The 16,803-nt window shown below is 36.9% G+C and overlaps 1 long non-coding RNA gene and 1 other non-coding gene across 2 annotated transcripts in view; both read right to left on the bottom strand.

The window, feature by feature from the left end:
- LOC131480937 (uncharacterized) overlaps positions 1-16,803 on the bottom strand; it is a 269,731-nt gene that overhangs the window by 118,155 nt on the left and 134,773 nt on the right. The window lies entirely within an intron of this gene.
- Positions 13,265-13,366, bottom strand: LOC118760752 (U6 spliceosomal RNA). The gene has a single exon (XR_004996967.2). It is a non-coding gene; the product is annotated as a U6 spliceosomal RNA (small nuclear RNA).

Genomic DNA, 16,803 nt, shown 5'->3' with positions numbered 1-16,803 from the left:
ATGAGTTCCAATAGTCTCATTATTGAGTCTTTTGGTTTTTCTATGTACAGGATTACGTTCTCTGCCAACAGGAAAAACTGACTTCCTTGCTTCTAGTTTGAATTCCTGAGAAAGACAGTTTGTACCTCATAGAACCGTAGGGGAAATTTCCAAATAGAAGAATCAGTTTACCTCCTTTCTGTCCTGCATTGCCATGGTCCCCAGGATGATGCAAAAAGAGGGACTCAGATCTACCTCTTCTTGGGAGACCATTAATTCTATGCAATTAGTATCTTATCCTTACTGCCTCATCTAATCTTAATAACCTCCTACACACTTTATGTCCAAATACCTGACAAGGAGGTTAGGATTTGAACACATGAATTTTGAAGAAAAGCAAATTCAGGCCACAGCACTCCCTAAGCACACCCAAAAAATCAACCAAAAGCCATAGCTTGACTTAGAATTTCTACCCTTCGAACAGTGAAACACCAAATATCAGTTATTTAATTCACTTAGTTCATGCCAAATTATTGTCACAGAAGTCAGAGAATTAATATAAAGTTTAGTTTTAAAAAATTATGAATTACTACTTGAAAGGCAGATTTACAGAGAGAAGGACAGGAAGGGAGAGAAAGACATCTTTCCTCCCTTGCTTCACTTCCCAAATGCCTGTATTGGCTGGAGGTGGGCTGACCCAAAGTCAAGTCAATACAGAGCTTGGAGATTCTACCAGGTCTCCTATATGTGTGCATGGACCCAAGGACTTGAAGCATACACCACTTCTCTTCCAGGCCGTTAGCAGGGAGTTACATTGGAAGTGAAGCAGCTGAGAGAAAAAGTGGCACTCATATGCATGCTAGTACCACACACAGAGGACTAGCATGATATGCCACCATGCCAGCCCCTGCTGTAACAAATATCTAAAATGCAGATGTGGGTTTAGAATTAGGTGATGAGTAGAGGTTAAAGGAATTTTAAGATATTTGATGGAAAACAAAACCCTATATTGCCTATATAACAAACTGTTGCTAGAAACATAAATACTAAGGATGCTTCTTGTAAATTCTTAAATGAAAATGAAAGAGAAGTTATTCAACATTGGAGGGAAAGCAGTTCTTATTACAAAGGGGTGCAAACTTTGGTCGAATGACTACTTTGGAATGGGAAGCAGAAATAATCAATGAATTTAGAGATTTCTTGAGAAAATTTGATGTACAGAAAGTATGAGAGGACATCTCTGCGCTGTTTACACTAAAATACAAGAAGGAAATGTTATTGTTTAGATATCAACTTAAATATCCCCCAAATATTCATTTATTAAAGGACAATTGCAGTTCTACTGGGAAACAGAACCATAAGGAAGTGAGATTCAGGGAGTGGTCATTGGAGGTGTGTCCTCAGAAAGTGGTTCTCATATGACCTTTGGAGCTCTCACAATGGAGTTTTAGCAAATGCCTCAGCTACAGCCTATCTACTCTCGCCCTGCTTCCCGACTCATCCTGGGATCCTCCCTCTGCACATTCTATGCCATTGCCATCTGTTGCCCTTACAATGTGCAGAAGCCACAGAAACTACTCAAGCCTGGATTTTAACCTTCAAAAAGGTACCTTGCCTTGTATAAAATCAATTGCCTCAAATATTTCCTGGCCAATTCAAAAAGAAGGAATTGTTTAGAGAAAAAGCAAGCTCTGGAAAGAATACTAAGAATGTTGCCACTAAGGTTTGGTTCCTGCTTCTCAGATGTCTTTTTGCTGTATCTTCTGGAGCAGGAAACTGCTCTCACATGGTGGACTATGAAAGGGCAATAAGAAAGGGACACACTCCCCCCTTTAAGCCGTTTTATCAAATCTCTGAATCCCATTCATGAAGGCAAAACTTACATGTCACATTTCGCTCCTGAAGGCCACACCTTTCAATGTTGTTACATCAAGACCATGTCTCAACATTAATTTTGGAGGGGGCAAATTTTTCCAGTTCATAAATCTGTGACTAGAAGGTTCAATTCAACTAAGATTTTGAGGTACAATCATGATGATTTAAGATGAATCTGTATCCCTAATTGATATCCTAACAAGAGGAAAATAGTGACACATACGCTGACAGAGTAATAACAGAAGTAGATACTGAAAAGCAAAAGACCAATCCTTGCCAGCTGCTGCCTTCGGTTTGATAGTGGATGTAACAGATCGTTTATCAGTGCCTTTCAGAAGTAATTAATCCTGCCAACACCTTAATTTTGTATACCTAATATCCATAACTATATTATAATAAATTTATGTTGCTTTAAATAACCCAGTTTCTGGCATTTTGTTATGGCAGCCTTGGAAAATTAATTGCCTTTAATATACTGAAAAAAGAGAGTAAGCATGCTCCTAGAATGCTGAGAGGGAAAATTTGATTTCAAGCTTTTTAATTATAACATTTTTTACAAATCTAATCTGGATGTTTACTAGAATTCAGTTTGAATGTTGATCTCGACCACATGGGATAAAGTTGAGAGGCTTAGAAATATGGCCTATGAACAGAAACAACTTCTCTTTCTCAGGACTTTAAAGCAGAATATAGAATATGGGAAACAATTGGAAATAGTCTATGATCTTGGTGTTCCCATTAACTTAAAAGTTGGAATAACGTACACCATCAGGAGAGAGCTATGAAAATGGAGGAAAAGTGGGTATCTCCAGTCAGTCCTGGTCCCAGATCTGACTACTCTACATGTTTACCTGCACTTCCTGCTGTAGTTTCTGTCAAATATCTGTTTATTTTAAAATATCCTTGTGCTATTTTTATTATAACTGTTCTTTGTTATAATCAAATATCTCAGTCTCTTGAAAGATAGATACGCTTCCATCATGCAATAAATGAGTGTTTAAAATGAATTTGTACTTAAAAATGATTCCTTGAAAGGAATCACTATGCTGTGCTCTAATGGTGGGTAATATTGCTAACTGGCCAAGAGATCACAGCTTGGGGCTATCAGCAAAGACACTGTTAAATGATTTTATATTTTTAAACAAATAAGTACTTATTTTGAAAGCAGCATTTAAAAACAGGTATTTATGAGCAATGCCATCATAAATGCAAGTAAAATAAATTTAAAGTAACAATAGCATCTCCACCAAAATCGTAAGTTGACGTTTATGAATAGATTATACATACATGTTTTTATTTTAGCTTTTCTAATTATATTTATGAAACAATACAACAGACTAAATCAAATATTCTATGAAACGAAGAAAACAAGTGAAAGATACAATTATAATGTTAAAATTCATAGAAATTTGGAATGCTTATATTTGGCATCAAATACTCTTCCACTCTTCTTGCCCATTTACACTTTCTAACTTATAGGTATACTACAGCAATACAGAAATATATTGAGTATTGTCAAAATGTACACAAGATCATATATTTGTTTTTAAAATCATTTTAAGAATTGCTGTTATCAATGAATATGACGGAATTTGAGAATTAAAATATGATAGATTAATTTGAGACACTATTAGATCAAACAATCTCTGACTTCAGTGCTAAACTCTGTGAGACATACACCCTAAGAAACATGCTACAAACAAACCAGACGTATCACAGCTAGATCATGTCACTTGGTAAATGATATTATTTCCAACCTGTCCAGTTCAGGACCAGGAACACCTGGGCACAGCATTATTCATGTTTTATCAATTTAAAAGAATCTCCAGACCAACACATTGGCTCAACTGGTTAATCTTCCACCTCCAAGTGCCAGCATCCCATATGAGTACCAGCTCATGTCCTGGCTGCTCCACTTCCCATCCAGTTCCCTGCTTATGTTGGGAAAGCACTGGAGGATGGTCCAAGTCCTTGGGATTCTCCATCCACATGGGAAACCTGGTAGAAGCTCCTGGCTTCTGGCTTTGGATCAGTTCAGGTGAACCTGTGGATGGAAGATCTTTGTCTGGCTCCTCTTCTCTCTGCACATCTACCTTTCAAATGAAAGTAAATACATTTTTTTAAACATCTTAAGAATTTCATGATTGTAATGGTGATTCTAAAGGCTAACTCTCTGCCTTGCAGGACCAGCATCCCATACAGATGCCATTTCATGTCCCAGCTACACCACTTCCAATCCAGTTCCCTTCTTATGGACTGAAAAGCAGTGGAAGATGGCTCAAGATCTAGGGGCCCTGTATCCAAGCAGGAGACCAGAAGTGCCAGAATCCTGGCTTCAGATGGACTCTAACCATTTGGGGATAAATCAGTGAATGGAAGATCCTCTCTGTTTTTCCTTCTCTCTGTATGTGTCTTTCAAATAAAAAAATTAATAAGCTTGAAAAACGAATTTCAGAGATTGTTGTTCTTTAGCAAAGATAATAACATTGCCAGCTAGTAAAACAGACGCAGCTTACAATGAATTTCCTTTTATATACTGGAAAAAGGATAGTAATTATGCTCCTAGGATGTTGAGAAGGAAAATTTGATTTTAAGCTTTTTAATGATGACATTTTTGCAAATCTGACCTGGGGTTTATTAGAATTCAAATTGAATATTAACCCTGACCATATTAAATGAAGGTAACTGGTTTGGACCTCTGGCCTATGAGTTGAAACATCTTCTCTTTTTTAAGATTTTAAATTGGGGGCCCGGCGGCGTGGTCTAGCGGCTAAAGTCCTCGCCTTGAAAGCCCCGGGATCCCATATGGACGCCGGTTCTAATCCCGGCAGCTCCACTTCCCATCCAGCTCCCTGCTTGTGGCCTGGGAAAGCAGTTGAGGACGGCCCAATGCTTTGGGACCCTGCACCCGCGTGGGAGACCCGGAAGAGGTTCCAGGTTCCCGGCTTCGGATCGGCGCGCATCGGCCCGTTGCGGCTCACTTGGGGAGTGAATCATCGGACGGAAGATCTTCCTCTCTGTCTCTCCTCCTCTGTGTATATCTGGCTGTAATAAAATGAATAAATCTTTAAAAAAATAATAAGATTTTAAATTGGGATATAAAAAATTGGAAACAACTGGAAATTGTTTAAGATGGATGGATGTATACATAGGTAGATAGATAGATGATAGATAGAAATAGATACTCAATTTACTGAATTAGATTATGTGTCTGCATGCAACAGAACTACAGATTGAAAACAAGAAAGTTTTCTTTTCTCCTTATATACAAATTAAAACTAATGCATTAACCCAGGCAGGTTGCGATTGCTCTTTTACAGGCATACGAAGTAATGCTACTATTGAGCATGCATCAAGGTCACTATACTGAATAAAATGCCCTAAGGACTATAAACCAGACACAAAAATTAAGGGGGAATTCAATTACATTTCTAGTAGAACACAGGATAAACTAAGAATGCCAATCTAGAATTCAGATATTTAGAATTCTACCACATAATGAAATGAGGACAATTTGAAATAGTAAGCTTCATATCAAGATTTTTCACTTTTTAAAAATATTTATTTCATTTTATATTGGAAAGGCAAATATGCAGAAAACGAAGATACAGAGAGAAAGATGTTCTGTCCCCCAATTTACTCCCCAAGTGGCCACAATGACTAAAGTTGAGCCAATCCAAAGCCAGGAGCTAGGAGCTTCGTCCAGATCTCTGACATAGGTGCACAGTCCCCGGGTTTTGAGTTGTCCTCTTCTGCTTTTCCAGGCCACAAGCAAGGAGCTGGATGGGAAGTAGAGCAGCCAGAACATGAACTGGTGCCTATATGGAATCCTGGCACATGCAACACGAGGATTTAGCCGCCGGGCATTGTGGCAGGCCTGAGATTTTTCACTTTTAATGCAGAATCCACTCACTCACTTCTTTGCTTCTGGTCTGTAATATCGACAGAACATACAGTTCTTGAAAATTGAGCCTGCCCTGGGCTAGATTTAGTTCAAACAGGCATAGTAACTATGCTGTCACTCTTTCAGCAAGAAACATTATTTACTTTATGCATTCCTTTTCCTAAAAAAATAAACCTAAGAGTCCTTGTTACTTTCTCATGTAGGAGATCTGCTGAGCACAACACAAATTCTGTTGTTTAAGGAATATTTCATCCAGAAATTTTGGAAATGCATATGCATGAATGTTTTTCCACAATACCAGCTGTGGACCAAAACTAAAAATCAGATGGTACTATGAATCTTTCCTATGATCTGAGATTCTGCAGGCTAAAAGCTCAAAAAAAAATAATCTTTATATCAAAAACTATATTCATCAGCTATAGGCAATTAGCAGATTTATTTGAAAGTTTTCTGGTTCCATCTTATTACAAGGTCAAACATGTTGAAATGCTTCTTTATCAGAATATGGGAAGAAAAATAGCTAAAAAAAAAAAAAACTGAGAGACGTGAACTGACCTCGCAGCCTTTGATTTTCCAAATCAAAACCATCATGCAAAAAATGACATCACAGATAACAAAGATAAAGCATCTGGGTTTTTACTTTTTCCCCTAATGCATCAAATCGATAAATCATCCAAATTAAATTACTTCTCTGAGTTCTACTGCTTAACTACTGATTTGAAGATGCAAATCCTGTTTAAATGGAGTAAGAGTAGGTTGGGAAAATCTCAATTTTTAAATGATGAAAAAGAAAATATCAATAGAATACAAATTAAACTAAAAAAATCCATAACTCTTAGTTCAGGATGACATTTGAGATTTACCTAATTCTCAAATAGTTTTTAAAATCATCAAGCCTATGACAGAATCTGATCTTGCATTAAAATGCATTAGTGCAATTCTGAAATTTCAAGAAAAAATACTGATGTTTAACACTTTCAAGTATAGATTAAATTCATAATATTCATGTTTCATTCTGGAATTGCAATGTCCCTGAAGAATTAATTGGTCTTTGTGTTTTAGATTGGATTTCAGTGATATGGACATCCATATACATCAGTCGCAAGCAAGTAAGCAAATGTTATGCTCCATCAAATGCATCATTTCGAATTCTTAATTTGTTTTAAGAAGTCAATTCTGAAAAATGCAGTCTTATTTTTGTTCAATTAAAATCTCTGAAAAGAAACGGCAAGTGTCTATACAGATGCCATCTCTGTTACGCTCTACGAAGCTTGCAGAATAAAGCTAATTCCATTTCCACAGTGAATAAACATTAATTGAGATTTTTCTGTTCTCTTCCAATAAAGAATTTTAATCTTGCCTATAGGCAGTTATCATGAAAGAATATAAGTGCAATTGTTCAGTCATTTTCTGCAGTACCCTAAGTTGACTATGGATAGGAAGGATGAAAAATAAGAAATCAGGAGGCCTGTCTCATTAGTGCCATTGCAGTCAACTGCCTGCATCCTTCATTGCCTCTCCAGGGGGTTGGAGACATGGTAGTCTCCATTTGCTTTATCTCTTTGGAAAGTATCTCATTTTCTATCAATTTATGCCCAGAATATTGGTCTTTCTGAAGTACCCTGTATCTTACCATGGTTACACTTGTTGCTTAAATTTAGGCACCTCTGATGCAAAAAAGTATCTTTAGAGATCATCTTTGGAAATATCTCTTGTAGGCACGCAGACAAATATTTAGAAAATTACTATAACCATCCAGTCTCAACTACTTTAAAAGAACAGTAAGACAAGCTTTATTTAGAGTCTCTAATTCAAGTTAACTTTTCTGGTATTTTCTGCAAATCAACTCTAGGCTAACATGATGTACGTGCCAACAGAAGAATCTAAACTACTTAGAACTTGAGAATAGATAAACATGTACACAATCTTATATGTAACATTGATCAGCATTCCTATCCAGGGTGAGGGAAAATAATTCTAAATCTTTTGCTTACACAATTCGAGCATTACTCAGGTTCACAAAACTGTTCACAATTGAGGAGACTATGGATTACATAACTCTGACTATGATTGTAACTAGTGCAAATATCATTGGTGACTATTTTCTATTTTCATTATCTTTATTCCCTCAACTTACTCATTCAAATGTACTGAGCACCTGCTTGAACAAGGTGTCTTGGAGACAATACATCTACAATAGCAAACAAGATTGAAAAGTCCCCTTCTATCATGAGGGCTACAAACCTGATGTGGTCATTTGCAATAAACAAGTTCAACACATAAACACCATCATTTCAGAAAGTGATCAGTACAGAGAAGAAATTAAAACATAAGAATGTGAAGAGTGAAGCAATCAGAGCCAGGGGACAAAGTGAGTCAGAAACACCTCTCAAAGCAGAAGATGAACAGAGGTTAAAGTAGACACCGATGGATTCAGAGTGTTCTAGAGTGAGAACATTAAGGACTATCTCAAGGAAGAACAAATTTGACACACTTGAAGAAAAGCAGCTCAGAGGGGCTACAGATGGTAGTGGAGGAGAATGATAAGAGATGACATCAGATACGTAAGTAAGGACAGAGTAGGCAAAGTTATGTGAGTCAATGGAAGCATTTGATTCTAAGTAAATAGGAAGCCACTAAAGCAATTTAATCAAGGGAATTATCTGATTTACATTTTAAAATGTCCTTTTATCTTCTAGAACAGAGTCATGGTTCACACTAGGATGTCTGCTCTAGGTCAAGGAAACCAGACCTTCTTGGACTGAGGGCCCTGCAACGGCCATCTGACTGAACCTGGTGACAATGCCTCACCCCAAACCCATCCATCACAAGGTAGGACTAACAGCAACTCACTTTCAGACACAAGGAGAAGTTTTGGGTCATTCCTGTCGCTTCAATCCACGTCATTTTATGACATAAAGTACAAACAATGCAAGAAAATCCAGTCATACATACTATATAGCCTGACTACAACAGAAGTAACACTATAACAGACATCAACAAAATCCTGAAGAAAGGTAGAGTGGAGAGAGCAGAACGATAATAATTCCTAGTTTGTAGCATTTGGCAATCAAACTGAAAAGTAGCAAATCTATTTGTGCTGAATATGAATGAGAAATATAATGGATTGTTGCCCAGCATGGGGAAAAGGCTTTGTCACATACAATATTTTTGATTGTTCTTGTTTACAACATAAAGTGACTCGTATTTCCTAACATGTATTTAAAAGACACATTTTTATGGGCATTAGTCTTGCAAATGATCTTTTGATTGGTCATGAATTCTCAACAAGCTGAGGCAGCATAGCACAAATAAACACCCACGGGGTAATAAATCTGTGAAGGCCAGTTCTGATGAGAGGAAAAAGGAACATAGTGATAACTGTGTTTCAGACATTTCTCAAAGCTATGTAACTTGATTTTTTACAAAAACTAACAGTGAAGTTTTCTCCACATTATTAAATATGGAGACTCCGAGATATTACAATCTTATCCACAGTTACAAAACATCATAGAACTGTTGCTGTAATCTTTACCTGCATATAGACCCCAAGCTCTCTCCATAGTACCAGGCAAGGTCAAAGTCAGCAATAAAGTAATTGGATGTTACATTCAGCGTCAGTGAAGCAGATGAGTCTCTGGAGATGCTAGCATAAAATGAGCGTTTGTGTCCTTCCTAGTGACCTCTCATTTCCATAACTGCTGGCCCTAACAAGGTGTCAAGATAAGACTCCAGTGAATGAGGCATTTTGTACATGGTCTCTCATCGTCTTTGTTAGATCTTTTTCCAAATCAGTGATGCCTTCATGTTTCCTTTGTTTTCATGGTATTGTTATTTTTGCTCATACAATTATCATTTTCTATTCTCAAATTGCTTTATTCTCATTGAAGTGGAAATGATTCATGGTGAAAGACGAATTTGAAAGTTATATTCTTTTATGAGGATTAGAGATCTACATCATTAAAATTCATCTCATTCTCTTTATTTTTTTTTTTATAAATCAGTAGATAAGGTTAGACTGTAGAGAAGGAGGTGGGTCTCAGGGGCTATAATGAGTTTTCACACTTTCTAGGGTGCCTAAAATAGAATGTGGTACACAAATCACAGTCAGAACTCTGCTGCCTTACGTCCTACTTCTTCCCTAGCTTTCCAAACAGACTTCGTCCCTTTGCCATTTTGAAATGTCTTTTGCCATCCATCCTACTGGAAATTCATTCTTTTTCCTTATTGGAAACCTACTCATTTTCACATCAACTCTTCACATGGACACTGTTTTTAGAACTAAAAACATACTAGCATTGAGTATGTTTTGTACTAAAACTTTTAAAACACAAAAACAAATGAAACAATTTTGATATCAATGTGATTCTATCATCAAAATCACCATTTCCAATATGCCTTGCTTTGTCCTGGCGTGTTGTTAATCGTTCCAGCTCTTTCTCTCAAGATTCCTGTTCTATTCTTCTTTAAATTTCTCCGGTTTACTATGATAATATTGCAATCATACTTATTCAGTTACTCCTTTAGGAAACGTTTGTTTGGCCTATCACTCTGTCAGATACCATACTTCATTCCTGATAGAAAATGACATGTCTAGATACAATTTACAATCTAATTCCTATGCTTTCTAATCAAAAAATCTAAGTCACTAACTTAATAACATGCACTTCGTAAGTCAATTCTGTCTAAAAATAAAATAACCCCCTTAGGATTAAAAAAAAAGTCATTATGATCAAGTATATAACCAGTATAAAGCCCAAGGCATATCAAAACCTTGTCTTAGGGCCTGGCAGCATGGCCTAGCGGCTAAAGTCCTCACCTTGAAAGCCCCGGGATCCCATATGGGCGCCGGTTCTAATCCCGGCAGCTCCACTGCCCATCCAGCTCCCTGCTTGTGGCCTGGGAAAGCAGTTGAGGACGGCCCAATGCATTGGGACACTGCACCCGTGTGGGAGACCTGGAAGAGGTTCCAGGTTCCCGGCTTCGGATCGGCACAGCACCGGCCGTTGCGGCTCACTTGGGGAGTGATTCATCAGATGGAAGATCTTCCTCTCTGTCTCTCCTCCTCTGTGAATATCTGGCTGTAATAAAATGAATAAATATTTAAAAAAATAAATAAATAAAAACTTGTCTTATAAGTTTCATATTAAAATTAACTTCATTTATATAGGCTAGAACCCTGTCAATAAATATGTCATTTATTTATTAATATTCATTTTATATTACATTCTGGTCAATTTTAACTAAATATATAGAACAAAGCCAAATTTTTTTTCTTTTCTTTTTTTTTTATTCATTGATTAAATTGTATTATGTGATACAGTTTCGTTGGAACTGGGAATCACACCACCCCTCCCCCCGCCCTCCCCCCATGTGGAATATTCCACCTTGTGGCTTATGCACTGATCAAGTACAGTTGAGATTCCCTCTTTGCAAGCATAAACTAAACATAGAGTCCAACATCTTATAGTCCAATCTAGTTCCTCAGCTTCCTGGGGAGACCCTGACCTGTCCAAGGGCAGAACCATCAGATTATCAACCCGATCAATTAAAGGAACAAAGCCAAATTTTAATTGGTATTATAGTTTATAATCTGACCATGCAGAAATTAAGTCTGATTTATGTTAATGAAGTTTCTGATCAGGACAAAATAAAGAATTCTCCGATTAGACAAAATCAAAAGATAGACAGTGACAGTGAAACAGATAACATTTTAACTGAGAGTGATTAACCTGTAACAACCATCATTTTCACAGTAGCTAACAGATAGAATGTGGTCAAAAACATTTGCTCCAGGAAAGAAACAGTGTCTAGAGCTCGTGGATGAGAAAAGTAGGAGTCTGGTGACAGTATAAGACACCTGAATTCTTCTTTGCCAGAGAAGTTCTTACAGTTTCTTACACTTTTATTTCTTCAAACACAAAGAATGGCTTGCGTCATCCAAAATTCAGCACTTAAAAAGTGCATATATGCAATGTTTTGCTATATTTCTCCAAAATAACTGAATACGGAGAAATATGTTTTAAGCTGTCACCAATGTGTATAGACCACCCAGATGTTAATCTGAGGTGGCATGAAAATTCCCTTAAACACTTCATGTAAATTGGTAAAAGCAGTCCAAAACAATACATGTAAACACAAGTATGTATCTTTAAACTAGAACGAAACTAGAAGAGCTTCATGTCCTGCCATTTTCTGAACTCGTGTCTATGCACTCCAGGCTCTGTTTCCATCCATTCCTTCATGTTCTATCCCTCCTAGGGTGCTGAGCTCTGTACTCGTATTAACACCTCTGCCACACTCCTGGACTCTCTTTGTCTCTCATAAAACAAGTTCTCTATATTAAACCCATCTCTATTCCTACTGACTCTGCTTTTTCTATTCACAGAATAGAATTGCTCATTCTTCCACACTTTCTCAAAAATCAGAGTAGTAAAAGGAATTCCTAGAATTTTCTTATTTTCTATAGCCACTTTCAGATCACTGGGTCTTTAGACTTAGAAAAGTCACCAACACAATAATCCTTGTGAATTCAGTGTCTCAATTGTCTACCTCTTACTTTCAATGGCTATTCTGACACCTACCATAATGACTGACACCACAGTGACAGCCTTAATCTCTGTTTCAATTATTTCAGAATCCATGTGAAATACATATCCATCTTCATCTCCATGACTGCATTGAGTTTCATTCCTAGTTCATTCCCATCACGTCTCCCAGATCCAGCCTCTGAATTTGTCATTATCCCAGGATAATTCTGAAATCTTCAACTCCAGTGCCCATTTTTTATTCCAATTTCTTCTTTTTCAAGTCTATACCTGTTGGTCCAAAGCATCTATTTCAAACACCTTCGAAATCATCTTCCTGAACTCTTATATTTCCCTCCATGACACTTCCTTGTATCCAATTTCTACTCCCTTTTATTTCCTGGTTCTCATTTCTATCAACCTAGCTGTTCTTTATGTCTACCCAATTGCTAACAGGTGAGCAAAACCCATTTTCCAAAAGGGACAAAAACCACAGAGGCCATCAACTCAAAGTTCAAGCTCACAGCTGCATCTTGCTTTATTCTCCTTCCCTCTTACAATCATAAATAAGATGATCCCGGTCATTCCTAAGGCTGCTCACTCACCAGTGTTACCAATTTTAGCACCCTAACTTCATCAACCAAGTTGCTTCATCATTTATCCATAAATTGCATTTTGAGTCATTATCTTATTATAATTCTTTTCAGAGAAAAACATAGCAGCTTACTCAGTTCTCTGTTTTAAAAAATAATAAAAAGCTTTTAATGTTATTTATATGAGGATAGCATCCTGTCTCTCTTTACTACTATAATCTGGCTTTGGGAATGAGTAATCCATCCTTGCTGTTGCCTCTTCCTAGACTCTTACTCATCAGACCACAATAACTTTTTCCTTGAGACTAGTCCATTGACACTGTCCTGACCAAAGCAATCAGTAACTCTTGTTTCTAAAGTCCCCTGACATATCTTCATCTTGTTTTATCTCTCAGCGTCTCTTGATGAATTTGTGTATCATCCTCACACAGGGCCTAATCTTCTCTGTGTTGTTCAAATTTTAGTATATATACTGCTGAAGTGAGCACTCTCTCAGCCTCTCTAATACTACTCTAGCATACAGCATGCATTGACATCTACATCTCTGATGGTCCTTCCTTACCCTTATTCCTCTTCTCACCATTATTGTTTTCCCCAAAATTCTATTGTAGTGCTCTTCACATTCTATAGACTCTCATTGAAGGGATAGACTTCATTTTTCTCATAATAATCTTTCCAAAATATGCATACAATTATTCTTGGTCCAAAGCCCTTGACTTATTTTCCAACTAACCTCTTGTACCTTTCTAACTAGTTGTCAAACCTGACATGTCCAGATATAAATGTGTCTCTCAAGCACATTCCCTTCCCTGAATCTCCCCCTCTCAACAAACAAAAGCACCATTGTCCCACAAATAGCTCAAAGGGCAAACATGGGGGTCATCACTCACCACCCTACATCAACCTATTCTCCTTACTATCATTAGAATATGATTGATTTTCTCATTTTCCTACCACTACCACCATAACTTCCTGTCAGCTTAATTTCATTGCTACCTATAATTATTTATGAAAAAAAGATATCTAGACATATTATAGCTTGCTAAAAATCCTGAACAAGCTACTTAGTCTTTTAAAACAAGTAAACTAACAGACTAATATGACATATACAAATCTATGTAGTCTGGCTTTCACTTTTTCTTTCACCATATAACAACCATCTCAAGCATTAATCACATTTAGGATTTTCTACGTCCCTTTATTCTAGATTAGGATTCCCACTTCTGCTCTTAAAATATGCTGTACTTATTAGATCAGAACATGAATTGCCATATAATGTGTAATTAATTGCATCTTGACCTTCCTATCATCTAAAAGTGAGCTCGGTGAGGACATTGTCTATATCTAGAATTTATATTTCCAATATTTAAAACAATAACAAGCAGAGGGAAGGCAATTAAGAAATATTTAGCAAAAGATGATGTGAATCGATGTTTGGTGAGCAACTAAATGAGGTGGCACTTTTCTTACATAAACTAAAAACTCTCCAATGGTGAAAAGAAAATTTAGCAAAAAATGGGGGAAAAAATCCTAAAGGAAGAGAGTAAGTATACTAATGGATAAGGAAAGGACAGATTCTTCTCCACTTCCAGTAGTTTAAATTGCCACAGTGGCAATTATCAGGATACTGTTGTACTCATTATATATGTCAGTCTTTGCTGCTGAACCCTAAAGACTTAATCACATCACAGAATTCTGTTATTATTCTGAACATGATAGAATGAACTGTGAGAAGCATGAAATATTTCTTCATCTCACTCAACATTAAGAATAGTCTGTAATATGTTGAAAGGATAAAGCCATTTTGCAACTCAATTCCTCATGAAAATTCACCCTAGAGACTTACTGAAACAATAAAAATAGAATACCCCTTTTTCACTGGATTTCTCCACAGGAAAAAAATAAAGCTAACTTAAAGAGAAATATTTCTAATGTTTACAGAAATCTTCGTTTGAAAAGTAAAGTATCAGAAAAATGCATTAAATTAAATATAATCTAATAGTCGAACATTAAAAAGCTGTATGGCAGGGACAACTTTTATATCAATGCATATGTGTCCAAGTACTACATCTATGAACATGGAGCCAAGAGGTCTTGATTTCAAGTCCTTGCCTTGGGAAAATCCCATATTTTTTCAATATTCCAATCTACATGTGGAAAAATACGAACCTCCCGCCAGCCTTACATACAGAACTAAATTCTAAAACTAAAGCATTTATTTTTATGCATACTTTTCATGTATTATTGATATATGTCTATGATACAGTTTTACACAAAGGAGCAAAAATCCATCCTCCTAGATCTTACATTCTTGTGAGAATGACAAAATGAAATAAAAAATAGATGGATTGGAACCTTCAAGAGGTAAGAAGAAGATGCCAGAATAAAGGAATGGAGAAAAACAACACAGCCTAATAACTGTTGAGAAAGGTAGATCAAAAGACCAAAACGCACAAAAAAAAAGCCCAAAACCAGATTTCAGAGCTGAGTGAGATAAGAAGATATGTTGGGTCAACATCTATAGAAAAAATATTTCAGGAAGAGGAGCTATAACAGGCCTGTTATGAGGTAGGCATGTGTGTGCGTGTGTGCGTGTGTGTGCGCGTACACACACACTCACACTTAAAGCTGATCTTTAGCCTCTCTATTCTGGGTTTGAACAGTCTTATATTTTTATTTCTTTTGATAGCAACAAGAAAGCCAGTAAAAAACAAAATTTCTACAGACCCACATAAATCATAGCTTTTACAGACTTTAAAACAGTCAAACCTTCGTTTAAACGCAAGCTTTGCGTTCCAACAAAGAAGCACATTATCAACTTAGAGAACAATAACAAAGCCACAAATATCATCATAGGATTGGAATATGAAACTACAAATAAATAAATTAGCCCATATACTCACGAAGATTATACAGAAAAATGGAAGGATAAAGAAAACACACAATTTTTTATTTGTTAAATAACAGCCCAGGTAGGATTACTAGAGGAGTTGAATGAGCAAATTCTTTAAGAAGTTTGATTCCTGAGGTCTCAAAAATACTCAGCAGAAATGAAGCTAGACAAATACTATTTCTTCAGAAGGAGAATGAGAGCTGCAGTGTTAGAATGTCTCATCTATGATCCTCTCCATCGTTCTTCCATCTTCCCTCCAAGAACTTCACCGACCATCTCTGCCTGCTTTTCCACAGTTCTTACCTTTCTTCGTTCTCCATTGTGCAAACATTACTCCCAAAGTCTGTTTTCTTCATCTCACATGTTTAATTCCTACATGTTTCTAATACATGTCTCCACTATGTTTTCTCTGCTGATCTCTCAAACTCAGTATACCATCAACAAATTAATCTTGCTTCCAAATCTGCTTTACTTTATGACTCCACAATCTTGGTTTGGGACATTAAAAGTTTTAATTATTCATGCTGAAATTATCAGAGCCATGCTTGTGACCTCTCTTCTCACCTCTTCAACCTCAGCCAGTAAACAAACAACTCGTCCTGAATGTTACTTTTCTCCTTTCCCTGCCTCCTCCCTACCCTCCCACCCATCCCTAGGTAACCTTACTGTCCTCTCAACATGAGTTTCCCTCCAAATCATCCCCCTTTTTATGTTAAATAGAGTGCTACCAGGGGATCTTCCAATGACCACGAACCAGGTTATTGCCCTCCTCAAAATTCTTCAAAAGCTTTTTTATGGCTCAAGAGATGAAAGTTGGACTCTTGCACCTATTCAAGGCTCTCCATGCTGGAAGGCAAGTCCATTTCCACAATCGTTTTATCCTCCACTACTTCTTTTTACCATACACTGATCCAGCCTGGGAAATGGCTCAGGGTCTCCTGAAGAGCTCCCAGCACTTCTCTGCTGCTATCCTTCATGTCAAACATTCAGAGTTCCTCCTCCATATACACCTTTTAATGTCTCATTTCTATT

Source organism: Ochotona princeps, chromosome 8, assembly GCF_030435755.1.
Source record: "Ochotona princeps isolate mOchPri1 chromosome 8, mOchPri1.hap1, whole genome shotgun sequence".
Lineage (NCBI taxonomy): Eukaryota > Metazoa > Chordata > Mammalia > Lagomorpha > Ochotonidae > Ochotona > Ochotona princeps.
The sequence above is the reverse complement of the archived record's forward strand: the minus strand, read 5'-3'. Positions and strand labels throughout refer to the sequence as shown.